Source organism: Dendrobates tinctorius, unplaced genomic scaffold (assembly GCF_039654945.1).
Source record: "Dendrobates tinctorius isolate UK_male_01 unplaced genomic scaffold, ASM3965494v1 ptg000089l, whole genome shotgun sequence".
Taxonomy (NCBI): Eukaryota; Metazoa; Chordata; class Amphibia; order Anura; family Dendrobatidae; genus Dendrobates; species Dendrobates tinctorius.
Window position 1 is genome coordinate 12,691,008 of NW_027361757.1, and position 20,230 is coordinate 12,711,237.

The following is a 20,230-nucleotide window of genomic DNA, read 5'->3' on the forward strand; positions in this document are numbered from 1 at the left end:
TGGTGTGGGGAATTTTTTCTTGGCACTCTTTGGGCCCCTTGGTACCAATTGAGCATCGTTGCAACGCCACAGCCTACCTGAGTATTGTTGCTGACCATGTCCATCCCTTTATGACCACAATGTACCCAACATCTGATGGCTACTTTCAGCAGGATAATGCGCCATGTCATAAAGCTCGAATCATCTCAGATTGGTTTCTTGAACATGACAATGAGTTCACTGTACTCAAATGGCCTCCTCAGTCACCAGATCTCAATCCAATAGAGCATCTTTGGGATGTGGTGGAACGGGAGATTCGCATCAGGGATGTGCAGCCGACAAATCTGCGCCAACTGTGTGATGCCATCATGTCAATATGGTCCAAAATCTCTGAGGAATGCTTCCAGCACCTTGTTGAATCTCTGCCACGAAGAATTGAGGCAGTTCTGAAGGCAAAAGGGGGTCCAACCCGTTACTAGCATGGTGTACCTAATAAAGTGGCCAGTGAGTGTGTGTATATATATATATATATATATATATATATATATATATATATATATCTCCTATGTCATCTTTTACTTTAGCACTTTTAGAGATCATTTCATCTTCAACTTGCTTAACCATTGCAAAGATCTCAATCTGAGCATGTGCCGCCATTTTCCCGGAGGACACCGCATTGGGGGGGGGCAGTTCTGGGCTTTCACAAAAATGCCGGCGGTGCCACTCCAGCACCACAGAGAACCACAGCCATTTTCAACCACAGCGGTGCACATAGGAACACCCCCCTCATCCCAGCCTGTGGCCTGCAGCAATGCCCCACTCTTGCCTCCTCCAGCAGCAGCCTTGGGACCCCGCTTCACCGCAGCCACCACCCCTAGGTAAGCAATAGGATGCATCGTTATAAGAGGCATCACCATTTTATTAAAAATAAGGTTTTTTTTCCTATTTTTTTTCTTCAAAATTTGGGTTGCTTCTTATAATCCGATGCATCTTATAATCTGCAAAATACGGTACATAACCCAGCATACTGTATGGTAATAAAGGTATTACATGTAGATTTAAACTTAGCTGTGGCCATGAACGGAGACTAGCACCATGTCCTTCCACCACAACTCATGTTTACCTCGTTCTTCTGGACACACCCCTAAAGGGAAGAAGCGTTGACGAAACGCGCGTCAAGGGGTATACTAATTTGGTCTGTTAACAGGGAAATATATATTTTCCACCATGATTTATGCATTGCTATCTTGTTTGGTTTTACAAGCATGCAGTATTTCTGCTACAGATTGAAGTGGTACTTTTGGCTTTACATCTTAGCACTGAGCACCTTATGTAATGGCCCCTAAAGCATCAATCTTGGGGTACCACAGGGCTCTGTCCTGGGCCCTGTATTGTTCAACATCTTTATCAACGATTTAGATGAAGGAATTGAGGGTAAACTGATTAAATTTGCTGATGACACAAAGCTAGGAGGGATAGCTAATACTAGAGAAGAGAGAGAGAGGATTCAAAAAGATATAAATAAACTGGAGAAGTGGGCAGCAACTAACAGAATGGTTTTTAACAGGGAAAAATGCAAAGTACTACATCTGGGCAATAAAAATGAAAAAAGCATATACAGAATGGGAGGAATAGGGCTAAGGAACAGCACATGTGAAAAAGACTTGGGTATACTAATAGATCACAGACTGAATATGAGTCAACAATGTGATGCAGCAGCAAAAAAGGCAATTGCAATTCTAGGATGTGTTAACAGAAGCATACAGTCTAGATCACGTGAAGTCATTATTTCCCTCTACTCCTCTTTGGTCAGACATCATCTGGAATATTGTGTCCAGTTTTGGGCACCACATTTTAAAAAAGACATCAACAAACTGGAGCAAGTTCAGAAAAGAGCAACCAGAATGGTGACCGGTCTGCAAACCCTGTCTTATGAGGAAAGGTTGCAGGATTTGGGATTATTTAGTTTGCAAAAGAGAAGACTGAGAGGAGACTTAATAGCTGTCTACAAATATCTAAAGGGCTGTCACATTGTAGAAGGATCAACTTTATTCTCATTTGCACAAGGAAAGACTAGAAGCAATGGAATGAAACTGAATGGGAGGAGACACAGATTAGATATTAGAAAAACTTTTTGACAGAGTGATCAATGAGTGGAACAAGCTGTCACGAGAAGTGGTGAGTTCTCCTTCAATGGAAGTCTTCAAGCAGAGGCTGGACAGACATCTGACTGGGATGATTTAGCGAATCCTGCTTTGAGCAGGGGGTTGGACCAGATGGCCCAGGAGGTCCCTTCCAACTCTACGATTCTATGAATCTCTTTTTTATTCAGTATTAAACTGGGAATTCCAACACTATTCAGCATTTCTTCATTCTAGCATACTAATGTGGGTTTACAGCATTTCAGTATAATTTGTGTGCTTTTCCAACAATTTATCTTCCTACCTGGCATTTCTTCATGTAATGTTAAGAGCTGGCACAGGGATAGGAAACAAAGGGTGGTTATTAATGGAGCACACTCAGACTGGGTCACGGTTAACAGTGGGTTACCACAGGGGTCAATGTTGGGCACGCTTCTTTTTAACGTATTTATTAATGACCTTGTAGGGGGCATAGAGAGTAGAATTTCAGTATTTGCAGATGACACTAAACTCTGCAGGGTAATCAATACAGAGGAGGACAATTTTATATTACAGGAAGATTTACGTAAACTAGAAGCTTGGGCTGATAAATGGCAAATGAGCTTTAATGGGGATAAATGTAAGGTCATATACTTGGGTAGAAGAAATAAGATGTATAATTATGTGTTTAATTGTAAAACATGGGACAAAACGGTCACTGAAAAAGACCTGGGTGTATGGGTGGACGACAAAATCACATTTAGTAGCCAGTGTCAGGCAGCTGCTGCAAAGGCAAATAAAATAATGGGATGCATTAAAAGAGGCAGAGATGCTCATGAGGAGAACATAATTTTACCTCTATATAAGTCACTAGTGCGACCACACTTAGAATACTGTGTACATTTCTGGTCTCCGGCGTATAAGAAAGACATAGCTGAACTGGAGCGGTTGCAGAGAAGAGCGACCAAGGTTATTAGGGAATTGGGGGGTCTGCAATACCAAGATGGGTTATTTAGTTTGGATAAACGAAGGCTTAGGGGTGATCTTATTACAATGTATAAATATATGAGAGGACAGTACAAAGACCTTTCTAATGATCTTTTTACTCTTAGACCTGTGACGGGGACAAGAGGATATCCTCTACGTCTCACAAGGTCTTGCAATGAAATATTAAGTTAAGGGTACTATCATTTCTGTCCAAGCCTATTTCATGAGTTTTATTTTTTTAATTCTGTGGAAGCATGGTTGAAAAGCAATGTCTGACTTTCATTTGTTCATTTTCATAGATTTTTTATTTATTACTTTTGTCAGATTCAAGTTATTTATGTGATCATTGTGGGTTTTTCTGTCATTAAACGAGGGGTACCAACAATGTTGACCACGTGTGTACTACAATGGGGAAAAAAGTATTTGATATACTGCATATTTTGCAAGTTTTCCCACCTACAAAGAATGGAGAGATCTGTATTTTTTTTTATCATAGGTACACTTCAACTGTGAGACACAATCTAAAAATACAAAATCAGAAAATCACATTATATGATTTTGAAATAATTAAATTTCATTTTATTGCATGAAATAAGTATTTGATCACCTGCCAACCAGCAAGAATTCTGCCTCACAGACTGCTAGTTTTTCTTTGAGAAGCCCTCCTACTCTGCACTCATTACCTGTATAAAAGTCACCTGTTCACACACTCAATCACACTCCAACATCTCCACCATTGCCAAGACCAAAGAGCTGTCTAAGGACACCAGGGACAAAATTGTAGACCTGCACGAGGCTGGGATAGACTACAGGATAATAGGCAAGCAGCTTGATGAGAATGCAACAATTCGTGGGGTAAGGATGATTCTTAGAAAGGTCAGGAACCAGCCCAGAACTACATGGAAGTATCTGGTTGATGGCCTGAAGAAAGCTGCAACCACAGTCTCAAACATTACCGTTAGTAACACACTACTCCATCATGGATTAAAATCAGGGCATGCAAGGTCACGTCAGCACATGTCCAGACCCATTTGAAGTTCCACAGCGACCATCTGGATAATCCAGATGAGGCATGGGAAAAGGTCATGTGGTGAGATGATACCAAAAAGTTCTATTTTGGTCTCAACTCCACTTTAGTTTAAACCCAAGAACACTGTCCCAACCGTGAAGCATGGTGGGGGAAACATTATGCTTTGGGGGTGCTTTTCTACAATGGGGACAGGAAGACTGCACCGTATTGAAGGGTGAATGGATGGGGTCATGTATTGCAAGATTTCGGCCAACAATCTCCTTCCCTCAGTAAGGGCATTGATGATGGCTCATGACTGGGTCTTCCAGCATGACAATGACCCCAAACATATAGCCAGGGCAACTAAGGAGTGGCTCTATAAGACACATTTCAAGGTCTTGGCGTGGCCTAGCCAGTCTCCAGAACAGAACTCAATAGAAAATCTTTGGAGGGAGCTAAAACTCAATATTGGCCAGCGACAGCTCTGAAATCTGAAAGATCTGGAGAAGATCTGTATGGAGAAGTGGGCCAAAATCACTTTTGCAGTGTGTGCAAACTTGGTCAAGAACTACAGGAAATGTCTGACCTCTGTAATTGCAAACAAATGTTTCTGTACCAAATATTAAGTTTTGTTTTTCTATTGTATCAAATACTTCATGCAATAAAATGCAAATTAATTATGTAAAAATCATACAATGGGATTTTTATTTTTTTTTATTTTATTTTTTTAAGATTTTGTCTCGCACAGTTGAAATGTACCTACGATAAAAATTGCAGACCTATCCATTCTTTGTAGGTGGAAAAACTTGCAAAATCTTCAGTGTATCAAATACTTATTTTCCCCACTGTACATATTGGGATAGGATCTTGGAAATGAGAATGCTCCTTTGAGGCGCTATCAGTGTACTCCTTTGCTAGTAGGTATGTTAGAGCACACTATTGTCAGCTTTCTATTTTTTGTCTTTTGTATTGACGTTATCTCCACTTTTACTGGTTTTGCAATAAATATTTGTTCAAACAAAAGTTGGTTATAGTGTATATGTTTGTATGCTTAAAAATGGACATGTCCCGCACTTCCAAAAATCATATGTTGATGTAATGGCACTAAGGAAAAATACACATAACTGAACATGAGGGTCTTAGTTTATCATTCTGATCAGACTATATAAAGCTCACTGCCCTGTCAAAAAGGATTTCTCAGTGGGTCCTAACTTTTTATGGCTTTAAAGGAGCGGCGCTGTGCGCTAATCACCATCGCAGCAGCATTCCACCAGCAGAATGGGTGACCTGGTGCCTCACAGCACCCATGCTGCAAGACTGAGTCCTTTATATGCATTTGTGTAAAGGGTCCTTTTCTTCCTCTTTTTGGATTTTGTGCTTTTACAGGCCCTTATATTATTGGTTAGAGCTTCCTAGGCTTATTTTAGAACATAATTGCAGAGTGTAAGGGTGTGTCTGTAAATGACAATATGTAAAGGACAACCCCACTTCCCGTCCTATGGTCAGCTGCACTTTGGCCGTGGGATGTGACATTAGTTTTATAAGTCTGCAACTAAAACTGACATAGGAGTCAGAATATATAATATGTTTCACTAGGCTTTTTGAAAAGCACATAGGTGGATTAAAATAAGAAAAAGTGGAATGGGGTGAAGCATTTATTTGTTCATTGCTGTGAAAATCCACTTGTAAGAAAACCCATAATGATAGCAGCAGGACATGAAGAAGTACTACTTCAAGACGCTCTGCTACTTCTCAGTATGTACAAATATTTGAGCACATTTTATGATGTAGGGTGTAACCTTGTGCCTTCCCTCTGCCTTCCAGTGGAAAGAGCTGCGGAAAGTAATTTCGGGAGCCGGTTGGTTGAGTACAGTGGTTTTTGGCAGGAGATATAGACAACATATTTTAGGTAGTTTGAGGTTCCTGATTTGCCTGATGTAAAAGGTCTGTGGTATGTAAACAATAATCAGAGGAACATATCAGAATAAAATTTTGAACTGATTTAAATCTGTTTTCCGTGTTTAGAAGCACAGATGCTGAAGAAATAGCATTCCGACGCTTAATACAATGATACGTTGGCTTCTAGAATTGATAATCTAATATTTGGAATTTCACAAAATACTGCTTTAGTACAGACCATACATGTGGCACTTTAGTCTCCAAAACAAACTTTGAGATCCAGGAGTGAAATAGGACAATATGGATCAGACATCAAGCTGATGTACATGGACACTTGGGCCTCTAGAAAAGTAGATAATTGACATTTCGGATCTGGACATACTGGCGTGTCAAATTCTAAAACTGTAATATGAACATTGTACATGACATTTAGCCATCCTTCCCAGGCCACCATGATTATTGCACGTAAAGAATACAGAGTTTGCTGATCAGACTTATTTTACTTTTGCAACTCATGCCCACCCTCTGTAGATGCACAAATTCTGACTCCAGACTAGACCCCCTAAATTAATTTTCACTTCAGACAAGAATCCTAAGTGAATTTGTTCTTCAAACTAGACACTCAAATTCAATCCCATCTAAAACTTCTCTAATTTAATAAGACCCCAGTCCCTCTATATTAGTATAGATGAAAGAGCAGACCATAACTAATTAGACCACATACCAGATCCTTAAATTAATTAAGCAGTAAATTAATTCAGACTTCAAGCCAGACTTATTTAGACGTCAGACCAAACCCCACAGTAAAAAGGATAATCCCAAACAAATCAATTTATCCACTGGTTTTGGAGGTTTTGAGTGATGGGACTTCAAGACCCTAAAAATCATACACTTAAGTAGAGGGAAGGTGGCTGTCATGCCACGCCTTTTTTTTTTTTTTTCTTGTGCTTAGGTTCTGCTATTCTGGCTGCTGGTATGTTTTGCATATTACAGATGTCATTTGTCTTAACTATCACCTTTCCAGCGCGGCTTTATATTCTTTTTCCCTGCTGGCATTTGCTTCTGGTGATATTCATATTTGGATGTTCAGCCATTCTGCTGTAGTTTTAAGCCAGTCAGTGAATTTCCAGCTAGGGTTTGTTTATATCTTTTGCTGTTCCTGTTCTTTGCTCTGCACCTATCTTCTGTTTCATTTTAGGAAGTAGACAGCATATTATCTATCAGTACTGGTACTGTCGTGGTTCCACACCTTAGTGTGTCTGGGATACAGTTACTGACAGCTCAGCAGTCCAATCTAGTACAAGAACGTGCCAAAGCTGTCAGTACATTGATTTACAGCTCAGTCGTCCAGTCTGGCGTTGGGGATGTGCTGAGCTGTCAATGTGTTGATGGTCTAATCTGAGACTGGGAGGCTCTGGCGGTCTCCAGGTGTTCATTGTCCCAGGTGATTGCCAGGATACTTAACTAGGCTATTATTACTAGACCTCTGCCAGACATGCATTCAGCTACTTTGTGGTTTGTCTCTCTGTGCCTTGCGTTCTGTTTGTAGATCTTTCGTTGCCTGACCTTGGACCTCATTCTGACCATGCGTCTGTTTAATCCCTTCTGCTCTGATCCGCTATCCTCCTGGTATTTTGACCACAAAACATTACCTGTCTATGCCTTTATCTCTTCCTTCTGTTTATGATGTACCCTCTTGGCTTCTGACCTTGGACTCCTTGACTATCCTGACTCACAACCGAGAGGAGCACCGAGAGATGGCTGCTCTGGCATGAGGCTCCTGAGTTTTTTTGTTTTTTCCCCGTTTAATTGTTAATTCTCCCTTTGGTTCACTCACCATTGCGTAGCTACAGGATTCGGCAGAGCTGGGAGTAGTGTGGAGACTGCGACCAGCTGGGACCGGTGTCTTTCTGTCCTCGTGGAGCTCCGTGTCTGGTTTCAGCTGGGAGAGAGTGAAGCTGCTGGCTGCCTGCCAACTTTCCTACAACTGGTACCCATTTCCAGCAAGCAGTTGATCCCAGGATAGGAAAACTGGTGGAGTGTGCGGTGCTGGAGATGTTCTGGAGATCTTGTGGTCCAGGTGGAGCTGAAGGGGTGAGCTGGGCAGGTTTGGACTGACTGTTGGCATGTCCCCTGATGTCCCTGCCTTGTTGCACCCATGCCCTCCCCCCCAGCAGTGCTGGGCGCACCCTTTATGGAAAGTTGTACTTTTAACTCTGCTAAGCTGTGACTGTTCAGTCTTTATAGCTACAAGCTGAGTGTAATCATGGCCACTGCACTCTGTAAACCTACTCTTATGATTTCAAGGGGCGATTTATTATTCTGGAATCATCCGCAATTTCTCATGGACTCCACTTCTTGGAGCATGATTGCTAATTCAACAATTGAGTACATAAAATCCATTACTTCTGTGAAACCTGTGGAGGTGTACTGCAAGAGAGGTAGGAAAGGAGGCGTCCTGGCGCGCCTTCGGAGGAGAGGGTTCAGAACAGCTCTTCCTTCACTCCACTTGGCTAATGTCCGTTCCTTATCTAACAAAATGGAGGATCTGAGCTTACTTTGTAACATGAGATCTGATATGGCCAATTCAGCTGCTCTTTGTTTTACTGAGACCTGGTTGAATGAGACCATCCCTGATTGTAGTCTGGATCTACCTGGTTTTGTTATCTACAGAGCTGACCGTGATTGTGTAGCTTCAGGTAAACAAAGGGGGGGTGGGGTATGTCTCTACATCAACACTAGCTGGTGCTGTGATGTTAACATACTGGGAAAAGGTTGCTCTCCAGATCTAGAGTACCTTGCACTCAATTGTAGACCATTTTACTCTCCAAGAGAGTTTTCATCTATGGTTCTGGTTGCAGTATATATTCCCCCTCAAGCATCTGTTAAAGCTGCTATTGGTGAATTAGCTTGCAAAATATCAGAATGGGAGAAAGGATCTCCAGAAGCATTTGTGATCGTAATGGGGGACTTTAACAAAGGAAAACTCAACCTGGATCTCCCCAAATTTACTCAACATATAAACTGCTTCACGAGAGAGAACAATACGCTTGATCACCGCTATACAGTCATAACAGGGGCCTACAGGGCAGTGAGGAGAGCAGCAGTGGGCTTTTCAGATCATTGTCTAATTCATTTAATTCCAGCCTACAGGCAAAGGTTGAAAACATCCAAACCTACAGTTTATACAAAGAAGACATGGTCTGAGGAGGCAAAATTGCAACTACAAGCATGCTTTGAATGCACGGACTGGGAGGTATTCCAGGAAACATGCTCGGGTGTGGATGAATGGGTTGATGCAGTGTCCTCATATATCCGTTTTTGTGAAGACACGTTTATTCCATCCAAATCTGTCCACTTTCGGGGAAACAACAAGCCGTGGTTTACAAATAAAGTCAGGTTGATCCGTAAGAGAAAAGAGGAGGCTTATAAAGCAGGCGATATTACTGAATTCAAGAAACTTAGGAACTCGCTATCTAAAGAGATCAAGTTACCCAAACACGAGTATGCAAAGATTCTGGAGGAAAGGTTCTCTTAAGAAGATACTAGATCTGCATGGAGAGGATTAAGAGAGGTCACCAATTATAAAAGCCACCCCACTATAGTGATCCCCAGCAGAAGTCTGGCAGCAGAGTTAAATGAATTCTACTGCAGATTTGAGGCAAGCTCTACACACAGTGGCTATTCTTCTCTAAGCTCCTCAGTCTGTTCATATAAAGATCATTCATTGTGCAACACCCAAGTAGTGATCTCCGAGGCAGAGGTGATACGCATCCTGAAGGGACTTAAGGTCAAAAAGGCACCTGGCCCTGATGGTGTATCTCCAATGTGTCTGAAAGTATGTGCTACCCAGCTTGCCCCTATACTGACAAATATATACAATGTGTCACTGAAAGAGTGCGTTGTACCTCAGTGTTGGAAAAGTTCCACAATTATCCCTGTCCCCAAGAAAGTGGGATCCTCTGAGTTGAACGACTATAGACCAGTAGCACTCACATCTGTAGCTATGAAAGTCTTCGAAAGAATTATGATGTCCCACCTGATAAAATTCACGCAGAAGCTATGGGACCCGCTTCAGTTTGCCTATAAGGAGAATCGTTCGGCAAACGACACTGTCAATCTGGCACTGCAGTACATTTTGGATCATACAGATGAACTGCACTCATATGTCCGGATTCTTTTCATGGACTTTAGCTCAGCGTTCAATACCATTAATCCGAATTTACTTCATAAGAAAATGGTAGCTCTTGGAGTCCCTCTCAACTTATGCTTGTGGATTTATAACTTCCTGACAGCCAGGATACAGAGTGTAAAAGTTGGACCATTCACTTCGGACACCTTGGTCACAAACATCGGGGCACCTCAGGGGTGTGTTTTGTCCCTGTTACTGTTTTCTCTCTATACGAATGATTGTATCTCTTCAGCAGACTCAGTAAAAATCTTGAAATTTGCCGATGATATGACACTGATTGGTCTCATCAGGGGAGATGCTGAAGACTTGTATCGGAGTGAGGTGGAAAGAATATGTGACTGGTGTAAAGCCAATAATCTTGTACTCAACACTAAAAAAACTGCTGAGATGGTTGTGGATTTTAGGAAAGATCAACATGAGATACTTCCAATCTACATCCATGACGAAGTGGTTCTTAGGGTCACAGAGACCAAATTCCTTGGTGTTATCATCTCTCATGATCTTAAATGGGGGAAAAACGTGGATGCTGTTATAAGAAAAGCACAACAGAGGATGTTCTTCCTGCGTCAGCTGAAAAGATATGGTTTGTCTAAGAATCTGCTGATCTTATTCTTTAATGCTGTCATCAGATCTGTGATTTGTTCCTCTCTGATAGTCTGGTATGGGGGAGCCACTGCGCATGACAAACTCTGCTTACAAAGGACTTTCAGAACAGCAGAGAGAATTATAGGTTCCCCCCTGCCTAAAATCCAGGATCTTTATAAGAGTATTCGATCCCACGCATTGAAAATTTCATCCGATCCCTCTCACCCGGGACACTCCTCATTCCAACTACTCCCTTCAGGACGTCGCTTCAGAGTCCCCAAATGCAGCACCAACCGCCATATGAACAGCTTCTATCCACTCTCTGTTCCACAATTAAATCGTCATGTGTAGACTACTGTATCTGTCTTGTTAGATGTTACTTGTTGTATCTGTTATATATTATGTTGCCTCTTTGCCACAAAGAATTTCTTGTATATATGTAATATGTACTTGGCGATAATAAATTTGATTGATTGATTGAACCTTGCCATGAGAAGTGACTCAGCTTTACAAGTACGTACTTTATACTTTATTTCGTATTTAGTGGTTTTACTCACTCTGGGATCTTTTACCTAGTTTTAGCACACTTCGCTTTTGTAGGTAATTCACACTGAGCTTTGTCCTCTGGTACTTTAAGAGGCACGTGAAGCGCTTTACGGCCTTTTAGGCAGCATAGGTCCAAGTTGCTATCTTCTAGTTTATGGTTAGGGCTACTTCTTCTCACACAGGAACTATGAGTGACTACGGCGTCAGGATCTTTAGTCTGTACAGGAACCAGCAAGGTCAGTTGCAGTACTTAGCTTTACCTAATATCTGGGTGAGTTCCTACACTAGCATAATAGTGGCATGCTCAGCCTCTGCAGGAGTGCTGTAAATGGCCGAGTATGGTGCTCAGCTTATTCCAGGTATTCCCAATGGAAATAAATGAGTCAGAGGTGTGTACACTCAACTTTATTCAAGATGGGTCTCCAGAGCCTTGTTCTCACGGTTCCAGAGTCCTAATCTCATGCTCCAGCAGTTGGACACCCAGCAATTATCATCTTATTTTTTATTCTGTTGATAGTCTGTTGTTAGTATGCGAATAGCTCTTTAAAGGGCATCTGTCAGTAGGATCAACCCTCCTAAGGCCTGTTTCACACATCATTTTTTTTCTGTCAGTTGTAATCCGCCAAAATGGCGGAAAATGGATCCGCTTGCGTACGGACATCAACATGTGACACCTGACCGTTTTTTTTTACGGATCCGGCGAAGGAAGAAATTTCAAGGAACCGCTGTCAGAGAGAGAGAGAGAATTTTTCAGCTGCCAGAACAGAGTTTAGGGTTAAATTTGCGGCTGAGGCATGTCCTCCGGGCATGCGCAATGTAAAATGCGGATCCGGCCGAAAAAACGTTGCGTTGTCCGTCCAGGCATGTCAGCGGACGCCAAAATTTTGGCGGTTCCGCAAAAAAAAGGATCCAACGGATGGCCAATCCGTCAAGATCCGCAGGTAATGCAACTCAATGGGAAAAAAACGGATCCACCAAGCAAAATGGCGGATCCATGTTTTTTTTTACAAAACGGCGGATTTTGACTAATTGTAACAGACGGATGTGTGAAACAGGCCTAAGCCATCTACTGTATATGGGCATGCTGGTCATAGAAAGTTTAATAAATGATAGGTTGATATTTCTACACTGATGTCTAATTCTAGAGAATGACACATTTTTCTTACATTTAAATGAGCTATGAAATCTAAGAACCAGACACTGATCTCCCCTAGAATCTGCGTCCAGAGCTTATTTTACATGAAACCTTGCATTACTAGTGTGAACCAACTAATGACTGACAGTCTGCTCTCATAATCACACACAGCTGTACAGTGAGATCAGAATAAATACAGTACAGCAGAACAGCAGAGCTAACATAGTACTGCAGAACTAGCAGAACAGCAGAGCTAACACAGTACTGCAGAACTAGCAGAACAGCAGAGTTAACACAGTACTGCACAGCTAACAGAACTGCAGAGCTAACACAGTACTGCAGAACTAGGAGAACAGCAGAGCTAACATAGTATTGCAGAGCTAGCAGAACAGCAGAGCTAACACAGTACTGCACAGCTAACAGAACTGCAGAGCTAACACAGTACTGCAGAACTAGGAGAACAGCAGAGCTAACATAGTATTGCAGAGCTAGCAGAACAGCCAAGCTAACACAGTACTGCAGAGCTAGCAGAACAGCAGAGCTAACACAGTACTGCAGAACTAGAACAGCAGAGCTAACACAGTACTGCAGAGCTAGCAGAACAACAGAGCTAACACAGTACTGCAGAGCTAGCAGAACAGCAGAGCTAACACGGTACTGCAGACCTAGGAGAATAGCAGAGCTAACACACTACTGCAGAACTAGACCAGCAGAGCTAACACAGTACTGCAGAGCAAACAGAGCAGAAGAGCTAACACGGTACTGCATTAACATTATCCAATTGCTATGTAAATTAGGCACAATTGCTCCTTTGTCTTCTTTCTATTTTTCCTCATCCACCACCATCCACAGTGCTCTGACTGATAGGTAACTCTTGTCTGAGTAAACTTCCTCCCCTGTCCGAAAAGTTGCACAGGGTCCATTATGCCCCTTGTTGGTAGTCTGCTCAGAGAGGGAGAATGACTCACTGTGCGAGATTTTTGGAGAGGGGAGGTAGGTCTCTGAGATATGAATGACCAGTCAGTTAGGGAGCGTCGGAGAGCTGAAAGTGCAGGGCCAAGCCTAGTGCACTTGTGCTTCATTTGCATTACAATTGGATAGGGATAACTCTGGAACTGAAAAAAGAATTGCAGAAAAGAAGGTATAGATTTAATTTACATTACACTGACCTAACATAGATGTTGTAATGAGTGATTCACTACTAAAATTTAAGAAGGGACTGGATGCCTTTCTTGAAAAGTATAATGTTACAGGGTATATACACTAGTCTCCTTAATATTGCGTTGATCCAGGGAGCTAGTCTGATTGCCGTATGTGGAGTCGGGAAGGAATTTTTTTCCCCAATGTGAAGCTTACTGTTGCCACATGGGTTTTTTTTGCCTTCCTCTGGATCAACATGTTAGGGCAAGTTAGGATAGGATATGGGTTGAACTAGATGGACTTAAAGTCTCCCTTCAACCTTAATAACTATGTTACTATGTTACTATGTTACTAACATAGATGTGTTTGATAACTTAAATCAACTTGGCACTCAAACATGAAGCAATTTAACAGTTCCTTTATTGTGTGCATCCAGACAGCAAATAACTTGAACGTTTCCGGTCCTCAATTTGGACCTTCATCAGAACATTATTCTCGTGGCTGGTGGCTAGAACATATATACAAAAATAAACAAAAGGTTACAACTAAAGAAAATGACATCAATGATTTTCCAATCGCACACATGTGACAAGATGCTGTATAGCGTAAACAATATTGAAAAGAGTCGATGGTGGTAGAAATGTGGACTAAAGACTCCGGAAATCTGGTCTAAGTGTGCCCAGTGAGAGAAGATTCCGTGGACAGTAACCTGAAGTCCATGCTGTGATGGTAGTTAAGGAAAAAAATCAACGATAATGTGCACAATAACGAATACCTGTATGAGATTCAATTACTAGTGTAGTAAAGGATATAATGTATAATCGAAGATAAGATGAGGCTATGAATTGTCTGCAATCCCATATGTGGGGTAGTAACCACCGGGTGGTAGCGTGAATCCCTAAAGGAATACCTATGAAAAGGAGCTGTGCGGAGGAGCCCATATACTGATGGGCTAAGTGTCCAGGATGAGAATCCTGTGGTGCTGCAAAGGAAGACTACGTATCAACGAATACCTCATTATTAGACGTGCACAAAAACGTTGTCAATTCATCAAGGTGAAAAAGATGAATATAATGTATAGAAGGGCAACCGTACTATACCTGGATCTAATCGAGATTGTAAACTGAATGACAGAGCGCTTGGCAGTTAATAGCTGATGGAAGTGGATAGGCACTGAATAATAAATATAAAGAAATTGTAAAAAAAATTTTAAAGGAAGGCTTCAAAGTCGCAAAATTCTTATAAGGTATTAATACCGTGTGCAGGTATCATGAGGAAGCTATATGGCAGAGAAAGATGCTATTACCTGTGGAACAATTTGCAAATTGAATGGACTCAACAGGATCCCGTGGACCTTCAAAAATTGTGGCCGCGCTTATATTAATAGCAACTGTATTGCACGGGAATGGCGCTGAAAAAGAAATGGGTAAGGAGAAAAATTAGGAGAAGATAGGAGTCTGGCATACTGCCTCATCTCCTATTGTTTACCTTGTGCCGGGATGTGTTTGGTTTATGGTACAAAAACCTGCTGGTTCCCTTTTAAGGTTCCATTTAACAACAGGTTTCGTGTTTATTAGTGTAACAGCACCAATTGAATTCATCCAATGTTTGCCCCTAGACAAGATAAGCAATTCTAAGTCATTGAAGGTATTTATGAATTTATTATAGTATTGTATCTTATCACTCATTATTCTTTTTCATTTTCGAGAGAACCCCTTTAACGATCGCAATTGGCATAAAAAGTAATAAATAAAGTCATATTAAGCTCTTGTCAGCAGTAATCTATAAACTGGTAGTTAGAGGTTTATTTTCTCTGAACAGATAAATAAAATGGAAAAATATGTGAAAAGAAAATGAATAGTCATAAAGGTGTATTACAAGATGCTGGATTTGAATATTTCCATAAAATCAATGTAAGGCCTTATTGGGATCAGTGGGTGTCCTAGGAGTCTGTGACATATTAGAAGATTTAATGATAATAATGTAAAGGGAACCTGTCGTCAGTATTTCTCACTATATCCAGCTGCCTCCACCTTATATGTTTCTTAATTCAAGTCCCTACAACGCTTTTGTATCAGTAGTGCGGCACTCTTTAAAAAAAAAAAATTGTCTTAAAATTTAGTGGCACTGTGTGCAAATCTGTTCTTAGTGGTGCAATGAGTGCCTTTGCCGCTACCTTTCTGCTCTCATTTGCCACCCACTGCGTCTGCCTTTATTGATTTATCCTACAGATGGTATTCAGGCATTATCTATTCCAATCAAAGTTAGAGGGGCTGTGATTGTGTGCAGAGAGGTTTTGTCAAGTACATATTAGAATATTAGAGACGCACATTGAACCATTCGGCACAGATTTTACAAAGGCTACAGGGCACATAAAGGAGTTGTAAGGATGTACATTAAGATGCATGTACAGTGGCTTTGGTTTTCATTTTATTGTGAAGCAAATAACAAAAATATGACAAAATAACTGAAAATTTCAGTGTGCATAAGTATTCACCCCCTAAAGTCAGTACTTTGTAGAGTCTCCTTTTGCGGCAATTACACCTGGAAGTCCCTTTGGATAAGTCTCTGAGCTTTCCCCATCTTGCCACTGGGATTTTTGCCCATTCCTCAAGGCAAAACTGCTGCAGCTCCTTCAATTTCGATGGTTTCCTCTTGTGAACAGCAATCTTCAAACCTGACCACAGATTCTCTGTTGGATTAAGGAGTGAGCTTTGACTAGACCACTCCAAAACATTTACACATTTCCCCTTAAACCACTCGAGTGTTGGTTTAGCAATATTCTTTGGGTCATTGTCTTGTTGGAAGGTGAATCTCCACCTCAGTCTCAAATCACTGACAGACTGAAACAAGGTTTGCTCAAGATTATCCCTATATTTTATACCACCCTTCTTCCCCTCAACGCAAAACATTTTCCTTATCCCTGCTGCAGAAAAACATCACCACAGCATGATTCTGCCACCATCATGTTTCACTGTGGGAATAGTGTTCTTGAGCTGATCATAAGTTTGTTGCCTGGCGCCAGGCAATTTCACCACAGCACCTTCTTCCATACATTTTGGGAGTCTCCCACATCCCTTTTGGCATACTCAAAAAGAGCCTTACAATTTTTGCGTGCTAGTAAATGCTTTTCCGGGGCCACTTTCCCATAAAGGCCACCTTTGTGGAGTGTACATTTTATTGTGGTCGTATGGACAGATACTCCAGCTGTCTGCTTGTCTACTCTGCAGCTCCTTCAGCGTTACCTTTGGTCTCTGTGCTGCCTCCCTGATTAATACCCTAGTTGCCCGGGCTAAAAGTTTGGTGGGCGGCCCTCTCTTGACAGGTTTGTGGTGGTACCATGTTATTTACGGTTGATGATAATGGACTTGATGGTGCTCCGAGGATCATCAGAGATTGAATTGTTTTTTTTTTATAACCCAACCCTGACTTGTACTTCTCAAATTTTGTCCCTGACTTGCTTGGAGATCAGTCCTTGGTCTTCATGGTGGTATTTGGTTAGTGGTGCCTCTTGCTTAATGGGGTAAGGTTTCTCCTTGTGGAGAGTGACATGCCAGCTCTGGCTTGTCAAGGTAAGGAGGCTTATTCGCCGTGCAATGCTCCTCTGGGAAAATATAACATAGTAACATAGTTAGTAAGGCCGAAAAAAGACATTAGTCATTCCAGTTCAGCCTATAAAATTCTGTCAGATTAGATCCCCAGATCTACGTCCTTCTAAAGAACCTAACAATAACTGTAAGATACAATATTGTTACGCTCCAGGAAGACATCCATGCCTCTCTTGAACCCTTCGACTGAGTTCGCCATCACCACCTCCTCAGGCAGGGAATTCCAGATTCTCACTGCCCTAACTGTAAAGAATCCTCTTCTATGTTGGTGGAAAAACCTTTTCTCCTCCACACGCAGAGAATGTCCCCTTGTGACCGTCACCTTCCTTAGTATAAACAGATCTTCGGAGAGATATTTGTATTATCCCCTTATATACTTATACATGGTTATTAGATCGCCCCTCAGTCGTCTTTTTTCTAGACTAAATAATCCTGATTTTGCTAATCTCTCTGGGTATTGTAGTTCCCCCATCCCCTTTATTAATTTTGTTGCCCTCCTTTGTACCCGCTCTAGTTCCATTATATCCTTCCTGAGCAGAGCACCGGTGCCCAAAACTGTACACCGTACTCCATGTGCGGTCTAACCAGAGATTTGTACAGAGGCAGTATAATGCTCTCATCATGTGTATCCAGACCTCTTTTAATGCACCCCATGTCCTGTTTGCCTTGGCAGCCGCTGCCTGGCACTGGATGCTCCAGGTAAGTTTATCATTAACTAGGATCCCCAAGTCCTTCTCCATGTCAGATTTACCCAGTGGTTTACTGTTCAGTGGGTAATGGTGATATTAATTCCTTCTTCCCATGTGTATAACCTTACATCTATCATTGTTAAACTGCATCTGCCACCTTTCGGCCCAAGTTCCCAACTTATCCAGATACATCTGTAGCAGAATACTATCTTCTCTTGTATTGACTGCTTTACATAGTTTTGTATCATCTGCAAATATCGATATTTTACTGTCCAAACCTTCTACCAGATCGTTAATAAATATGTTGAAAGGAATAGGTCCCAACACTGACCCCTGCGGTACCCCACTGGTCACAGCGACCCAGTTAGAGAAAATACCATTTATAACACCCTCTGCTTTCTATCACTAAGCCAGTTACTTACCCATTTACACACATTTTCCCCCAGACCCAGCATTCTCATTTTGTGCACCAACCTCTTGTGTGGCACGGTATCAAACGCTTTGGAAAAATCAAGCTATACCACATCCAATGACTCACCTTGGTCCAGTCTATAGCTTACCTCTTCATAAAAACTGATTAGATTGGTTTGACAGGAGCGATTCCTCATAAACTCATGCTGATATGGCGTTAAACAGTTATTCTCATTGAGATAATCCAGAATAACATCTCTCAGAAACCCTTCAAATATTTTACCAACAATAGAGGTTAGACTTACTGGCCTATAATTTCCAGGTTCACTTTTAGAGCCCTTTTTGAATATTGGTACCACATTTGCTATACACCAGTCCTGTGGAACCGACCCTGTTGCTATAGAGTCTCTAAATATAAGAAATAATGGTTTGTCTATTACATTACTTAGTTCTCTTAGTACTCGTGGGTGTATGCCATCCGGACCCGGAGATTTATCTATTCTAATCTTAGTTAGCCGGTTTTGCACCTCTTCTTGGGTTAGATTGGTGACCCTTAATATAGGGTTTTCTTTGTCTCTCGGCATTTCACCTAGCATTTCATTTTCCACCGTGAATACCGTGGAGAAGAAGGTGTTTAATATATTAGCTTTTTCCTCATCATCTACAACCGGAACCTGAGCAAGGTTTTTTTTTTTCTTTTTTTGTCCAGGGTCGGGCCTCCCCCTCGTCACCACCCCATCATACTCACCTCCTCCAGCGGTGCCTGCGCTGCAGCTCCGATGGTCTTGCGCTGCGCCGATATCTGTTCTTCCTGTGTAAGTTCACGGTCACGTGGTACCGCTCATTAAGATCATGAATATGGTCGCCATTCCATTCTCATAGGCGTGGCATCCATATTCATGACCTTAATGAGCGGTACCACGTGACCGCGCGCTCAAACAGGAAGAACTAAAGATACCGGCGCCTGGCTAGACGAGAGACATGCAGCAGCAGGTAACGGACAAAGCCACAACTCAGGTGAGCCGGATGGAGAGTGAGCGGTGGGGGGGGGGCCTTGGAGTGAGCGGCGGGGGGGAGAATGAGCCGGGTGGAGAATGGGGGCGGGGGGGAAAATGAGCAGCAGGGGAGAATGAGCGGAGCCTGCACTGGGGAGATGGCTGCACTGCGAAGATGGCTGCACTGCGAAGATGGCTGCACTAGGGAGAATGGCAAAAATCGCTGATGTGAAAGTAGCCTAAAGCTGTGTGCACACGCTATGGATTCCGCAGACATTGTACAGTACAATGTTATCCAATGGGATTTCAAATCTGCAGTGCACATGCTGCAGATTTTTCCGCGCAGACTTGCTGCGGTTTCAAATCCGCAGCATGTCACTTCTTTGTGCGGAATCCGCAGCGGTTTTACATCTGCTCCATTGTCCAGGCGTCAAACCGCAGGGCAAAACCACAAATAAACCGCAAGTCTTTTGACCTGTGGATTTACTTGCAGATTTTCCCAAATCCGCGTGGAAAAATCCACAGCAGAATCTGCAGCGTGTGCACACAGCCTAAGTGTCTGCATTAGTCATACTCGCCAATGGGGGAGGTAGCACTAAAAGTGCCTAGGGCATCATAAACTCTAAATACGGCCCTGTCTACAAACAATATCAGGCATTATAGCAGGTGTTCCCAACCTGTATCTCTCAAGACCTGACAATGTTGTAGGTATATAAGTAAGAAGGGTTTGTTTTGAACAGTACAGCCATATTTTATAATAAATGAGGATATTCATGTAAAGATGCACAAATTTGTCACCAGCCGGTATCAGAGTATGTCAAGATACAAAGTGTGAGTTCATGGAATGTGTGGGAATAGACCAGAATCTGAGGAAAAATGTGGGAAGGGAGACCTGTGAAAAGTCAGATGAGTAAGATGATGTGATATACCTGCCT

General features: G+C 42.0%; 1 protein-coding gene and 1 long non-coding RNA gene across 5 annotated transcripts in view; one reads left to right on the forward strand and one right to left on the reverse strand.

Annotated features, from left to right (window-relative positions):
- NUDT13 (nudix hydrolase 13) overlaps positions 1-20,230 on the forward strand; it is a 95,052-nt gene that overhangs the window by 47,069 nt on the left and 27,753 nt on the right. The gene's annotated exons all lie outside the window — the stretch shown is intronic.
- LOC141098218 (uncharacterized) lies at positions 14,100-18,369 on the reverse strand. Its single transcript, XR_012234181.1, has 3 exons — positions 14,899-18,369; positions 14,693-14,765; positions 14,100-14,574 (listed from the first exon to the last, which is right to left on the reverse strand). It is a non-coding gene; the product is annotated as an uncharacterized lncRNA (long non-coding RNA).